The sequence below is a fragment of the Pinus tabuliformis genome, chromosome 1_2 (assembly GCF_031772625.1).
Source record: "Pinus tabuliformis cultivar Carrire ecotype Pingquan chromosome 1_2, CPIR1, whole genome shotgun sequence".
Taxonomy (NCBI): domain Eukaryota; kingdom Viridiplantae; phylum Streptophyta; class Pinopsida; order Pinales; family Pinaceae; genus Pinus; species Pinus tabuliformis.
The window spans coordinates 297,553,253-297,567,338 of NC_142298.1; positions in this window are offsets into that span (position 1 = coordinate 297,553,253).

Sequence of the window (14,086 nt, forward strand, 5' to 3'; positions counted from 1 at the left end):
GATAACATGGTCTTCATTCAGCAGGGGGAGCTGAAGAGTATTCCGCCAGAATGATTCTCTCTAGGAGCATGGAGCATATATATTGACAATCCTGAGATCCATGCCAAGATCAGCCGAGAAGAAATCCAATCCAATGAACCCTGCACCTCCCCAGGTAGATATAGGATTTATGGACCGAGGGTTTAATCCAATGGCAAGACCCCCAGATCGTCCCACAGCATCATTTGCAAAAAAACTCCATCCTGGGACCAATGCTTGCATGACACGAATAATTTGATCAGCAGAGCATAGGGTTTCTTGTAGCATGATAATGTCGATAGGCTCAGTATCAATGAGCCGCTTCATGGCTAGTTTTTTGGAGGAACTATCCAGTCCTCTACAATTAAAAGAAAGACACTTCATGGGGGAACACCTCTCGGGGTGTGTCCTGCTCTAAGAACCCCGTCAATGGTCGCTTGTCGGCCAGAGACCACCTCCGCCCCAGCCTGTTTGATGGCTTTAGAAAGATGTGATTTTCTCCCTCTGGTATGTAGTGATGCCCCCTCCGGTATGACAATGCCCAGACCCGAGTGACCGACTGTCTGCTCTTTTGATGGATTCCGAGACCGAAGGAAATAAGGGTGAGGAGGGGAGGATGGGCACGGGGAGGAGAAAGACTCGGGAGATGAAGTAGAGATAATAGGATCAGTGCATGCAAGAGGAGATGATAATGTGCAGGGAATCATGGATATATGAGCAGCTGGACCAGAGGCATGATAATCATCAAAAGACGAATGCACAGTAGGGAGAAAAGAAACAGAGATCATACCCGCTTCTGCCGCCGAACGAGCCCTAGTCCTTGGTGGCGAGGATCTCCGGATCCCAGCATCATCCGCAGGTGGAGAGGCCGAAGGGGCTGGTCCAGCAGAAGGAGGGCGAGATATGATGGGGGATGCCGTCCTGGTAGTCACCGGGGTGCCTTTCACCGAATCTGCAGCTTTCTTGTTGAGTGGACAGTCCTTCGCGAGGTGTCCCACTTTGTGGCATCGTCTGCAACGGAAGGGTACCCCTTCATAGTCCAACAACTGAACACGAATGCACCTACCCCACTGAAGCGTGATCTGTTCCTCGAGTCCCTCTCGAGTGTCCAGATGAACCAAGATCCGTGCAAGTGTTCGATTCCCAGATTCCACATAAGTGCGATCGTAATCCAAATATGTCCCCAGGGCATTGCCAACCCTAATAAAGACTTCTTCGTCCCAGAATGGAATTGGTAGACCTGGAAGTCTCACCCAGATTGGTCCGGCACCGAGCTGTTCGCGTTCTGGATCGAAGAGGGGATTCCAGCGCTTGAGAAGGACCGGGGCCATTTCAATATGCCAATATCGGCCCAAAACGAGGTTTGTTTGACTGACCTTGGAGAATTTAAGAGAGAACCATCCTCTGGGGAGGACATGGACCTCTGGAAGGTCGAAAAGGACTCCACCCCAGATCTCTTTCACCCAAAGATTGAGCCTCTGCCTCGAGTATGATCGACCCCTGACGTGCCCTACCAACACGGTGTTCGCAATGTCCATATAGTCGCCTAGAGGCTTTTCTTCGTCGAATTTGATGGAGATGTCTCTTGCCGTCGATCTGACACACTTAACCTTTTTAGATCCGGATCGGGGGGCCGACGGATGATCCACCAGGGGATTAGTGATACCTTCCCGGGGAGAAGGGTTTGTGGGGAGGGTAGAAACCGCAGGCGTCTCAAAGCATCCGGAAGGGCGGATACCTGAGGCAGATGGATGAGACGCAGGAGTAGATGTCTGCGGGGGGTGAGGCACCGAAGGGATGGACGCCAGAGGGTCAAAAGCAGGCGATGGGGGAGTATGGGATGCCAGGAATTGTAGGGACCCAGGCGAAAGCGGAGGAACCTCGAAAGGCGGAGATACAGGAGGAAAAACTTCTGCAGATGATGGAACGGGATCCGGAAAAGGTTGATGCGCCGGAATGGAAGCGGATGCAGAATGGGGAAGCTGAGGGCGAGAGGTAAAATGAGGAACCCCGAAAATAATATTCTCCGGCGAGGGGTCCGCCGAATAATCCACCTCTTCATTCTCCCAGTTATCCATAACTGTTACAATGTCGGTAACTGAAAGGGACAGGCGAAGATTCCGATGGAGGAACTGCAGCTGTAGGAGTGCAGAACCGTGACCGCAGCAGATGTCCGTCGCGGAGCTATCGAACCCTATGCCCTACGAACCGTCGAGATCGATGCCCTACGAACCGCAGGAGTTGCGCATGAAACCCTAGCCCTGTCCTTTTCGCGAGCCCATCCCTCCTCCGCCTATGGATTCCCTATCTTTTGAAGTCATCATTACTATATGAGCATTGAGAAGTTTTCATGGCGTATAGAAACCTTCTTCCCTTGTTGTTTTAGTGATAGTTCCTTATAAGCTTGGAGTCTAACAAAGACCCAATCTCCCTCCTCGAACTCTCTTTTAGAGCGGTGTTGGTCAGCTTGTTGTTTCATTCTATTACTAGCCATGGTTAGATTTTATTTTAGTAAGTTGATGATCCTTTGACTTTCCCCTAGGTGTTCTTTAACTTCTGGTACTCTGCAATCAAGAAGTGCAAAGTCTTTCCATCTGGGTGGCTCGTAACCATATAAGGCTTGGAAAGGTGTCATTTTAGCTGAAGCATGGTACGTGGTATTATACCACAATTCTACTAGGTGTAGCCACTGGGTCCATCTGTTTTGTTTATCTGTAACGAAACAATGAAGATATGTTTCCAAGAATTTATTAACGATTTCGGCTTTCCCATATGTTTGGGAGTGATAGGCCAAACTCATGTTGAGGGATATTCCTGCTTGGTGACAGAATTCCTTCCAAAATTTGCCCTTAAACCTTACATCTCTATCGCTGATGATGACCTTAGGGAAACCGTGTAGTTTGTAAATATTTTTACTAAACACATCAGCGATTTGTTTAGTTGTGTCAGTCTTTTTAATACCCATAAAGTGGGCATATTTAGTGAGCCTGTCGACTACTACAAATATTTTAACCTTCCCATCAGATGCAGGTAGTGCTTCAATAAATTCCATCGAAATCTCCTCCCACTTTTGATTTGGAATGTGTAATGGATGTAGCAACCCTGGGGTTGGAACATTTTCGCTCTTGTTCCTTTAACAAATATCACATTCTGCAACATATTTCTGAATTCCCTTGCTCATACCCTTCTAATAGAATCATTGTCAAATGTTGTAGTAAGTCTTGTAGAATCCTACATGTCTCGCTGCAGGCGAATTGTGAGACTCTTTTAGTATTCTCACCTTAAATTTGGATGCGGGGGTCAGGTAAATTCTACCCTTGTACCATAAGATGTCATTCTTCCACTCGTATTTGGTATGTTCACTGATATTCTTAATCATGGAGTCACAATCCTCATCCTTGGCATATTTGGGTCGTATTTCATCCAACCATTCTGGGACAACTATCATAGTGGCGCATGTTGTGTTGTCGTCATCTTTACATGAAAGTGCATCTGCCATAACATTTTATTTCCTTTTTTTGTCCAATATCTCCAGGTCGAAGGCTGACAACTTCTCCATCCATTTTTTTTGCTCTGTTGATAATGTCTTTTGTTGAAGTAAGAACTGTAGACTGTTGTGGTCGGTTCAGATTGAGAATTTACTTCCAAGCAAGTATTGGCGCCACTTTGTTAAGGCATGTATGATGGCAAGCATCTCTTTTTGGTATGTTGATTTTAAGCCCTCTCGTTTATTAAGTTTCCTGCTTTCAAATGTTATAGGATGGTTGTCCTGCATTAATACGGCTCCAATTCCGAATCCCGAAGCATCACATTCGACTATGAACAACTTGGAGAAGTCAGGAGTCACTAGCACTAGTGTGGTTGACATTACTTCCTTTAAATTCTCAAAACACTTGTCTGCTTGGTCATTCCACTGAAAAGCATTCTTCTTTAACAAATTGGTCAGGGGTGCTGTCAGATGTGCATAGTTTTTTATAAATCTTCTGTAATACCCGGTTAGACCTAAAAATCCTCTTAGCTTGGATACGTTCTTGGGTTTGGGCCATTCTTTGATTGCCTTGATTTTGTTGGGATCCACTTGGACTCCTTCCCTGGATATAACATGTCCTAGGTATTCAACTTCCTTTTGCCCAAACGTACACTTTGATAGCTTGGCGTAGAACTGGTTCTTCTCCAATACAAACAATACTTCTTCCAGATGCTTGAGATGTTCCTTCCACGTCTTACTGTAGACCAGAATATCATCGAAGAAAACTAATACAAACTTCCGCAAATATGGGTGAAAAAGTTCATTCATGGTTGCTTGGAAGGTCGCTGGCGAATTTGTTAATCCAAATGGCATAAATTTAAGCTCATAATGCCCTTCATGAGTCCTGAATGTTGTCTTTTTGATGTCTTCTAGTCTTACTCATATTTGGTAGTAGCCTGATCTTAGATCTAATATGGATAAGTATTTTGCACCGTGTAGTTCATCTAGCATTTCATCAATGAACGGAATCATAAACTTATGTTTAATAGTGATTCTGTTTAAACCTTTGTGATCTATACATAATCAAAAGGATCCATCCTTCTTCCTGACCAATGCTAAGGGTGCAACATATGGACTTCTACTTTTTGTAATGATTCCATGCTTCAGCAGTTCTTGTATTAATTGTTCTATTTATGTCTTGTGGTGATGGGGATAACAAAATCGCTTAACGTCTACTAGTGTTGAGTCTGGTTTGACTTCAATAATGTGTTCAATTTGCCTTTCAGGGGGGTAATTTCATTGGTAGATCTTGAAAAACCTTCTCGTATTTCTGAATCAAGGATGAAAATTTTTATCGTTGGTGGGTCCCTTCTATCGATAATAACTCCAACTACTGACATTGTGCGATAGATGTTGGTGCCCCCTTGCGAATAAGTTTCTTCATCAACTGAGCGGAGATGACTTGAGTTGGTGGCGCTTGAAACCGAAACAACTTATATTTCCTTCCATCCCACTTGAATTTAATGCACTGCTTTATGTGATTTATTGAATACGTCCCTAGTGTATGTAACCATTGTACCCCTAAAACGACATCTACTCCTCCTAGGGGCACTATATAAAAATTGGAGTCCATTGCGTATTCGCTTAATTGCAACTTAATTTTATGGCACTTGCCTGCTCCATCTATATGTTTCCCATCTGCTACCATAACTTTTAAATCTGCAACTGGGTAAGCAAAAATGTTCAGTCTTTTTGCAACATTGACATCTACGAAGTTGTGTGTACTCCCTGAGTCTACTAGAACGATAACGTTTTGCTTCTTGATGTGACCTTTAAGCTTCAGTGTCCATGGTTGAGCTATCCCTGTGATGGACGCTGAAGAAATTTGTGGCATATCTTCTTCTGATTCTGGACTAGGGTTTGCATTTTCTTCATTGTCCCCTTCTTCAGAGTTGTCTTCTGAGGATTCTTCTTCTCGTTCAACTTCGTAGTAGTACAATTTTTGCGTTGCACATTTGTGTCGTGTGTAATACTTGTCTCCGCATTTCCAGCGTTTTCCATCCTTTTTCCTTTCGAAACTAGATTGTTGTTTTCCTTCATATCGCATTGGTGGTGGACCGTACTTGCTAGTGTTCTCTGATGATGGTTTACCTAATTTCCCCTTGGAATAGTTGTTAGTTCTCTCGTTACTGGCATATGGTGCCTTGTGGAGTTTATATTTCCGCTCGATAATTATAGTTGTGTGTCTGGCCTCCTCAATGGTTTTGGGTTTATGCAATTTTAATTCTTTGCGAATGTAATCTTTAAGGCCACAACGATACATTTTTAACAACTCTTCATCTGAGAACCCTCTCTGCCTTACTGCTAATACTTCCCATTCGTGAGTGTATTCACTCACTGATCCTTTTTGTTTCAGGTGAACGAATCTCTCATAGACATCATCCTCCTCCTCGTCATGAAACCTTTTTAGCAGGGCGTTTTTAAAGTTTTTCAATTTAACGAGCAACCCGTACATTTAGACGACCACCACAAAAACCAATTGTTTGCTTCTGCTTCTAAGTAGTTGGATGTAGTCATGACTCTTTCTTACTCACTGAGCGGAGGGTTCGCTAAAAAAACGGCGTCCATCTTATTTACCCATATGACGACACCCTTATAGTTCTTACCATCATACTTAGGTAATTCATTTTTTATTTTAAAATGGTTCCTTTCGGAAGATTTAGTATAATATTGGCTTCCTTCGAAGTGAATTTGTGGTATTTGTTGTTTCTCATGCTTCAGGAACTCATGCTCTAGAGAAGTCTCACCTTCCAAAGTCTTGGGACTCTGTGTAGTTGAAGGTGGATCAGTCCCTCCGAAACGTTGGCTCATCAAGTTTTTTAAAAAAGAGATATCATTGGCCATTTGGTCCTGCTTACTAACAGATTTCTCGACGTTATCAAGGCATTTATTTAACTTGCTAATGTCCTCTTGAATTCTTTTCATATTGTCATTGTTGTTGCCCGCCATTTTGTTTCGTTTTTTCTTTGAAGACCCAATTTATATATATATATATATATATATATATATATATATATATATATATATATATAGTTTTTAATTGTTAATGGACTGGTGTATGACGAAAAAAAGAGAATCACAACCGTTGACCGTAATTTGGATTTGTATCAACGATCTCTCATCGCCCTGGACTTATACGAGCAAACAACAGATCGTTCCACGGTGGCCGACTATTCCACGCCTAATGTAAGGACCTGTAATCCTTGCGCACGCTCCGGGTGTAGTGCGACCGCGACCGAACGAAGGAAAGTGGTTGGAGGCACGAACGAACAGCTTGGAACGATGAAGTGCGAGCTCGGACCTACAATGCGATGGCGTTATGTTATAATGCGGGTGCATAAGAGGAGGAGCGACGGTATATATATGCGTGGGAGAGTGGAGGAGCACCCACTGGCCGACCAACAAACGTAGCAAGGCCGACCTTGCGTGTGGGCGTTTGATGAAGGCCGACATGAAGTTTTGAAGAGTTTGCGATGAGGTTGAGGGCGTGGGCAGGTCGGCTGGGCAGCCAAGACCTCGCCCTGCCACTCGTATAAACTAACAAGGCGTAGAGCTCATTTGGACATCACTCAACAACTTCGCTCATCAAGAAGAGAAGTGTGCAGATCTAGTAGGTGGACGCACAAGAGGAAAGGCACAGATTTGGTAATGCGCCCACTCTTGGGCAAGGCCGCACGGAGGTAGCACACGACTTGGTTTTGGGTGAAGGGCACAGGTAGAGGTCGCCCGCCGGTTGGAGAAGGGCGTGCACGGGTGTGGCGCCTGGGTTGTGTGAAGGAGTGCCCAACGGTGAAACGAAGGCGTTGGCGCCCGGTTTGTGCGACAACTTGGCACGGGTTCTTAGGTGACTCAGGTGAGCGCCCGCCCATCGTGCAAGTGTGCACAATGTGGCTTTTGGTGAAGTGTTGAGATTGTGAACGGAGGTGCAACTCGTGCAGAGGTGCCCGTGTGTGGCGACTTGGTTACAACGAGGTGTGCCCAAGTTGGGCAAACAACACGATTGTGCGACGAGGTGAACGAAGGGTTGGTGAGTCGTGCGGCGACCGTGCGGAGGCGTCGACGAGCTAGGCAACCGAGTTTGCCGAAGATTGTAAATTTGGCTAAGTATGAAACTTGGTGTTTCCAAGTATACTTGTAAATCTTTGTAATATTGAAACACTGTATAATATATTATCGGGCAAACTCATTGTTCAGGGAGTTGCCCCTCCCTTTATACTGTGCAATTGTGTTCTTCATGTATAATTGTTGATGTTAATGAATGTGTATGGGTGTTCATTGGTATAAAGAAAACATTAATAATACTTGGTTGCGAAACACAAACTAAGTAGGAATAAGTGGTTAGGCGTAGTCCACGAACATAAGTATTGGTGAAAAGAAAGTGTTCGATGGTGCCGCACCTCGCCTAGCATGGTTGAAAGACTACCACAGGTTTGGGGGCGTGACACCTAACCTGCAAACATCACCTACGTTGTTCTTCCATGCCGACTTACACGCGTAGACCGCAGATCGTTCCACGGTGGCGGTTGTTCTACACATAAACTGCAGACGTCACCTCCACAGCACGTTGTTCCTCCACGCCGTTGAGCGCATGGAACCACACAACTGTTCCGAGAGCAGCAGTCTTGCAATAGCGAAACAATAGAGCAAGCCGAGGATGGGAGGCCCGTAGGCCCTGACGGCCAGCAGGGTGACATGGGTTGTCACCATAAGAATTTTGGCTCTGATACTACTGTTAGAAATGTTAGTTTCTAATTGCTGATTGACTCTGACAATACACACAAGTTTCTGAATGTAATATATTTTATTAATTGATAATATTCGAATGATGATTACAAGGGCAGTGCTCCTTTAATAGGAGTTCACTGGCCATGCCTGATCAGAGAGACATGTCCTTTGGGACTGATGTCTCTTCATTTAGCTAATTAATTTTTAGTTAATTGATTAATATTAACCGTTTAATTATTTAGGTAATATTTTATCATTTTTAATAGTTTTATGAATTTAAATTCGTAACAATGAAAGCAATTTGTATGGTCTTTTCATCATATACAAGGAATGAAATTGGGAACTCAAGTTAATTTGGCTCAAGTTGCCTGGTCTTCCTATTGAATTATGGACTAGGAGGGTATTCATGGAGATTGGGAACCCAATTGGCAAATTTGTTTACGCGGACCCAAAGTGCCTGGGGGCTCGGGACAAGCGGATGGCTTGGATTCTGATCGAACGTAGCTTCGTTGGTGGACTACCGGGGAAAATTGACTTGGCATGGGACAATGTTCTTATACACCAGAGATTGGATTACTGGTGCATTCCTTTTCAATGTCGTTTCTATCATTGAACGGGACACCTCTTAGCGCAATGCCCACAGAGAACTAGAGGGTTGGCGAATCGGGAACCTCAGTTTGAAGATGGGGTTGGCGCTCGCCGAATGAACGAGCAACAGACTGAGGGAAGGAGGAAGATCTCAAATCGAGCCTTCCAACAACCACAATCAGGATTTATAGGTACTTCGTTGCAATCTTTGCCTTTTAATTTTGATGTTCGGTATAAGGAATCCCCCGACTCTTCGCCTATTGTCCATGTGCCCCTCTTCCCCCTCGCCCCTTACAGAACCCTCTTGCTAATTCCCCCTTGACCTCGCACATACATGATGCCTCTACTAATCCTGTCTCTGCGGCGCGGCTTGACTCATCTCCCTCACCTGAGGCACATGTACGATATAGTAAACCATTGGAGCCTAACCTTACACTTTCTCTCCTGAAAACTCCAGATAAGCAATCCTCCCATATCCACCCAGACTCGATTGCCTCTCCCCTCTCTCCACATTCACCCATATCTTCCCCCAAGAACTCGGTCGACAATGATATCAAGCTCCTGCTCAATAACCCGACTCTCGACCTTCAAACACTTTCCATCCACAGGGAATGTCCTCAAACATCGCCGACCATTAGCCCCAACTCAACCCTCAATATCATTGTGAGATGAAAGGATAAAAGGGGTATTTGACACTTCCGACGGCGACCCAAGGTCAATTCCATTTCCTTTGTTGACTCTACCTCCCTCGTGGACATCCCCATAAGCGCTTGATATGATCCTTGGGCCCTCCTTGCCCCATGACCCTCTGCCTCTCTCTGAACATGCTGGGACTGGGGGACCCTATGAAATTCCTATCCCTCAGAGATCTCTTTACCTCCATAAACCCTATTATCATTATGTTGCAATAATCCATGACCAATGCTTATAAAGTCCTTGATTACGTTCATAAGATGCTGCCAGCGTGGGATATGGTGGTCGTGGACTCAAATGGCCTCTCGGGTGGCTTGGTGGCCCTCTAGAACCCATGTTGGGCACATTTTCGAGCATACCATTGTTTTGTTAAGGGGTATACCTGGCAAAGTCCGCATTCTTAATATATATGCTCCATACCGAGATAACAATTTCTGGAATAAGATGGAAGCCACTGGTCTCCTAAAATTGAATCCCTCATTGTGGCAGGAGATCTAAATGCCACCGTTTCGTTGGATGAATGTTGGGGTACAGTTCAAAGGCAAGACCCACTGGCGGATAGGCTTGAGTCCATTTTCTGTAACTGTAATCCGCTGGACATCAAACCCCAGATTTTGGTTCCCACCTGGCACAATGGTAGGGATGGCCAACATCACATTGCCAATGTTTGGACAAATTTCTGGTAAATGAGGATATTATTGATAAAATGGGCTACTTACAATCGAAAGTACTAAAAAATTACATCTCAGACCATTTGACCATCACACTTCAATGGAGGAGGAATGAAGTGCGATTGGGGATGCCTTTTAAATTCAATCGTGTCTGGCTCGAGGATGAGGAATTCAATGGTCTGATTCAAGATTTTTGGAGGGATTACAAGAACAATGAAAGCTCTCCAATGTTGTCCATACATAACAAACTTATTGCCCTAAAAGGGGAGGTAAAGAAATGGGAGAGAAGGAAAAAATGAATATGCATAGGGAAATGGTAGATATTAAAATGCAATTGGAAAAGCTGGGAAAGGAAATGGATGCGGGGAACCCATCCTAGGAACTATTAAGGAACATTAACAGCCTGGAGGAAAAAAAACAAAAGATCCTTCATATTCAAGAGGTCACATGGAGGCTGAAAAGCAGGGCGTTATGGATCAAAGAAGGAGATAGAAATACCAAATTTTTTCATAAATATGCCAACTACAGAAGACACATAAACTCAATTTGGAATATCGAGGACGCATTTGGGAATGTGGTACACTCCCTATCAGAAATCTCGAGTGCGATTGTAAAAAATTTTGAGGATGCCTATAAGGGCAATGGGCTAAATGGGGTTGAGGATCAAATCTGGGGGTGGAATCATATCCTACTACGTTAATGCAGAGACCAATGAAGATTTGTACAGGCAAGTCAATCTCGAGGAGGTACTTTATGTACTTAAGTCCTTTATGAAAGGTAAATGCCCAAGACCTGATCACTGGACGGTCGAGTTTTTCATTCATTTCTTTGATATGATTGGGCCGAAACTGGTTAGCATGGTTGAAGAATTTAGAAGGCAAGGGCACATCCTGGGGGTTATCAACTCTACCTTCATTGCCCTTATTCCAAAAAGCAATGCACTGACTTCTTTTGCTAATTATAGGCCCATCTCACTCTGCAACCTGATATACAAGATTATATCAAAGATCATCGCAAATAGGATCAAACACCATGTCCACACATATCTCTCTGGAACAATTTGGCTTCTTGCAAGACCAATTAATTCATGATGCGGTGGCCACAGCACAGGAATGCATGCACTCAATCCACACAAGGAAAATGGAAGCAATAGTCATGAAGATTGATTTACAAAAAGCATATGACAGTGTAGAGTGGGCGTTCCTACGCATTATACTTCATAAGAGAGGACTGGAGAATAGGAATATTGAGTAGATTTTGGCGTGTGTTACCTCTGTCAACTATGTTGTAATCATCAACGGATATCCAACTAAATTTTTTGGAGCAGGAAGGGGTCTCTGACAAGGATGTTATCTGTCTCCCTTACTATCCATTCTTGTTATGGACGGACTCAGTCATAAAATCAGTGACACGTGTTTGGAGGATGGCTTCAGTGGCTTGGCAGTGCGCCGTGATATCAATGTCACACACAGTTTCTTTGTGGACGACATTTTGGTATCCGGAATGATATTGAGAAGGTATTGGGACACCTTATATAGCATCCTTTGCAGATTCGGCAACGCCTCTAGACTAGTGATCAACAAAGGGAAATCCATTCTATTATTCAAGGCAGGGAAGATGGAGGATATTGAATACATTAAAAACATGTTTGTTGTTGAGGCACTGCACATTACTAATGGTCTAAAATACCTGGGATACAGTATCAAGCCTAATAATTATAGGGTCAATGACTAGTGGTGGATTGTTGACAGGTTCCGAAAGAAAATTTTGGGATGTGAACACCGATTATTAACTCTGGGAGGTAGAGTCACTCTCACACAATCGGTTCTCCAGCAGCTGGTGGTATATTGGCCACATTTACACTGCCTCCCTGCCAAGATTATCCAAAAGATAAATGCTATTATGGCTAGATTTATATGGGCTGGCTCAGGGAAAACATTTAAATTCCATCTCACCAAACTGGAAAACATCACTATTCCCAAGAAGCTAGGTGGATGGGGATTATTAAATATAAAATATTTTGGTTGGGCTTTGCTGGTCAAATCCATTTGGCGCGCAATATTTGGGAACTGTATATGGGCTGACATCATTAGATCGAAATATCTGAGGGGGATTAAGGCTGGATAGTGGATGCGAGATGGACTCATTGGGAGCAAACAAGGATCTACAATATTGATAAGCTTTAACAAAGTAAAGTGTTTGCTAATAAGAAGACATTGCTGGACTATTGGGTCAGGGGAAGAAATCATATTGGGTAGGGACCAGATTCTGAGATCTGAAATTGAAAGCACTATAATGTCACCCTGATACATGGCCTCAACATGAGGGGTTTTTTCTACCTGGCACAGACCATTCGAACATGGCAGGGTATCACTGTAATATGGATGCAGGCGGAGGAGATGCAGCTAACATGCACAAATGTTTGAGAGCTTGGAGGGCATAGCCAATGAACTACGTAGTGCTGGTGTATGCAGGGATGGACAGGGAGACCAAGTTGGTTGGGATGGGAAGATACATAAAGGCGCTATTTCTGTTGCAAATACATATTTTTACATTTGTTGCACCACACTCAATATTCAGAACACACCCTGGTTAGCAACATTCTAGAGGGCACAGGGACCATATAAAATGATCCTATTCACCTGGTTGACTTGGAGGAACAAAAATATAACTTGGGAAAATTTGAAAACGAGAGACATTCACAGACGAGGCAGATGTGTTTTTCGCAATATACAGGAAGAGGACAATGCACACATGTTTCTACACTGCCCTTAGGCAGTACACATATGGAAAAGGACCCTGAAAATCGTTTTTTTCAAATATGATGTACAGGCCACGATAGAAGCACGCTTAGTATGGTGGAGCAGGAGATCACGAGATTTAAGGGCTGATCCAATCGCTATCTTTTGGGAATTGTGGGGAGTCAAAAACTCCATTTTCAAAGGCAATGGTTTAAATATGAGCAAGATCATCAACAACATCATTTCTTGGGTGGGACCGCTATTGACGACAGTCTCTGCTCAGGTGACTATTTTACAACATAAAGCCGCACCAAATATATCTTTCCCTGCAGGTTTCTTCGACGGTGCAGCACAGGATGGGAGATGTGGATGTGAAGCTTGGATTCGCATGGACTACAACCAAAGCTACAGTGTCCACTGGTCAGGAGGACTTGGCACAAATTGGAAAGCAGAAGCCGCAGCATTATAGGGTCTAATGTGGTTTGTTGTTTTCCTTAACATCCCCGAACTGCATATATATGGGGATTCGTTGATCATCATCAAACATGTACAGGGCCCAGCATCCATAAAACACCCACACCTACAGAGTCGGTTACAAAATATTAACTTTCTCAAAGGATCCTTTCAGCAGGTCCAGTTCCAGCACATTCACCAAGAGTACAATACCACTACAGATAAGGTGTCCAAGTTGGGCACCATGGACCCTCCTGGCAGAATGTTCATCACACTCTGGATGGGTAGCCTGTACATGGATGTTGGCTCCATGACAGTGCCTACTTAAACTATATCTGTTTCTTTTTCCTGTTTTCTCAGGCATAAGGACTATCGCTTCTGGTTGCAACTGCTATTTTGACTATTTCTGATTACTTCTTCATATTAGACTTGGTATAAGTATAAGTTTTATTTTTAGACGCCTCTCTGCTATATTTGGAAGTGCTCAGATGGGACCTCACAGCATGCACTTATTGTGACTGGGTCAAACGATCACATCTGGATGTTTTTCCCTCTCACTATCTCTGGTATATGCAAGTTCCAATGATAGATACACATACAATATGTACTGGTTTTTTTGCATTCTATTAATAGAAACCAGCATTTTTTTCTTACTGAAAAAAAAAGGA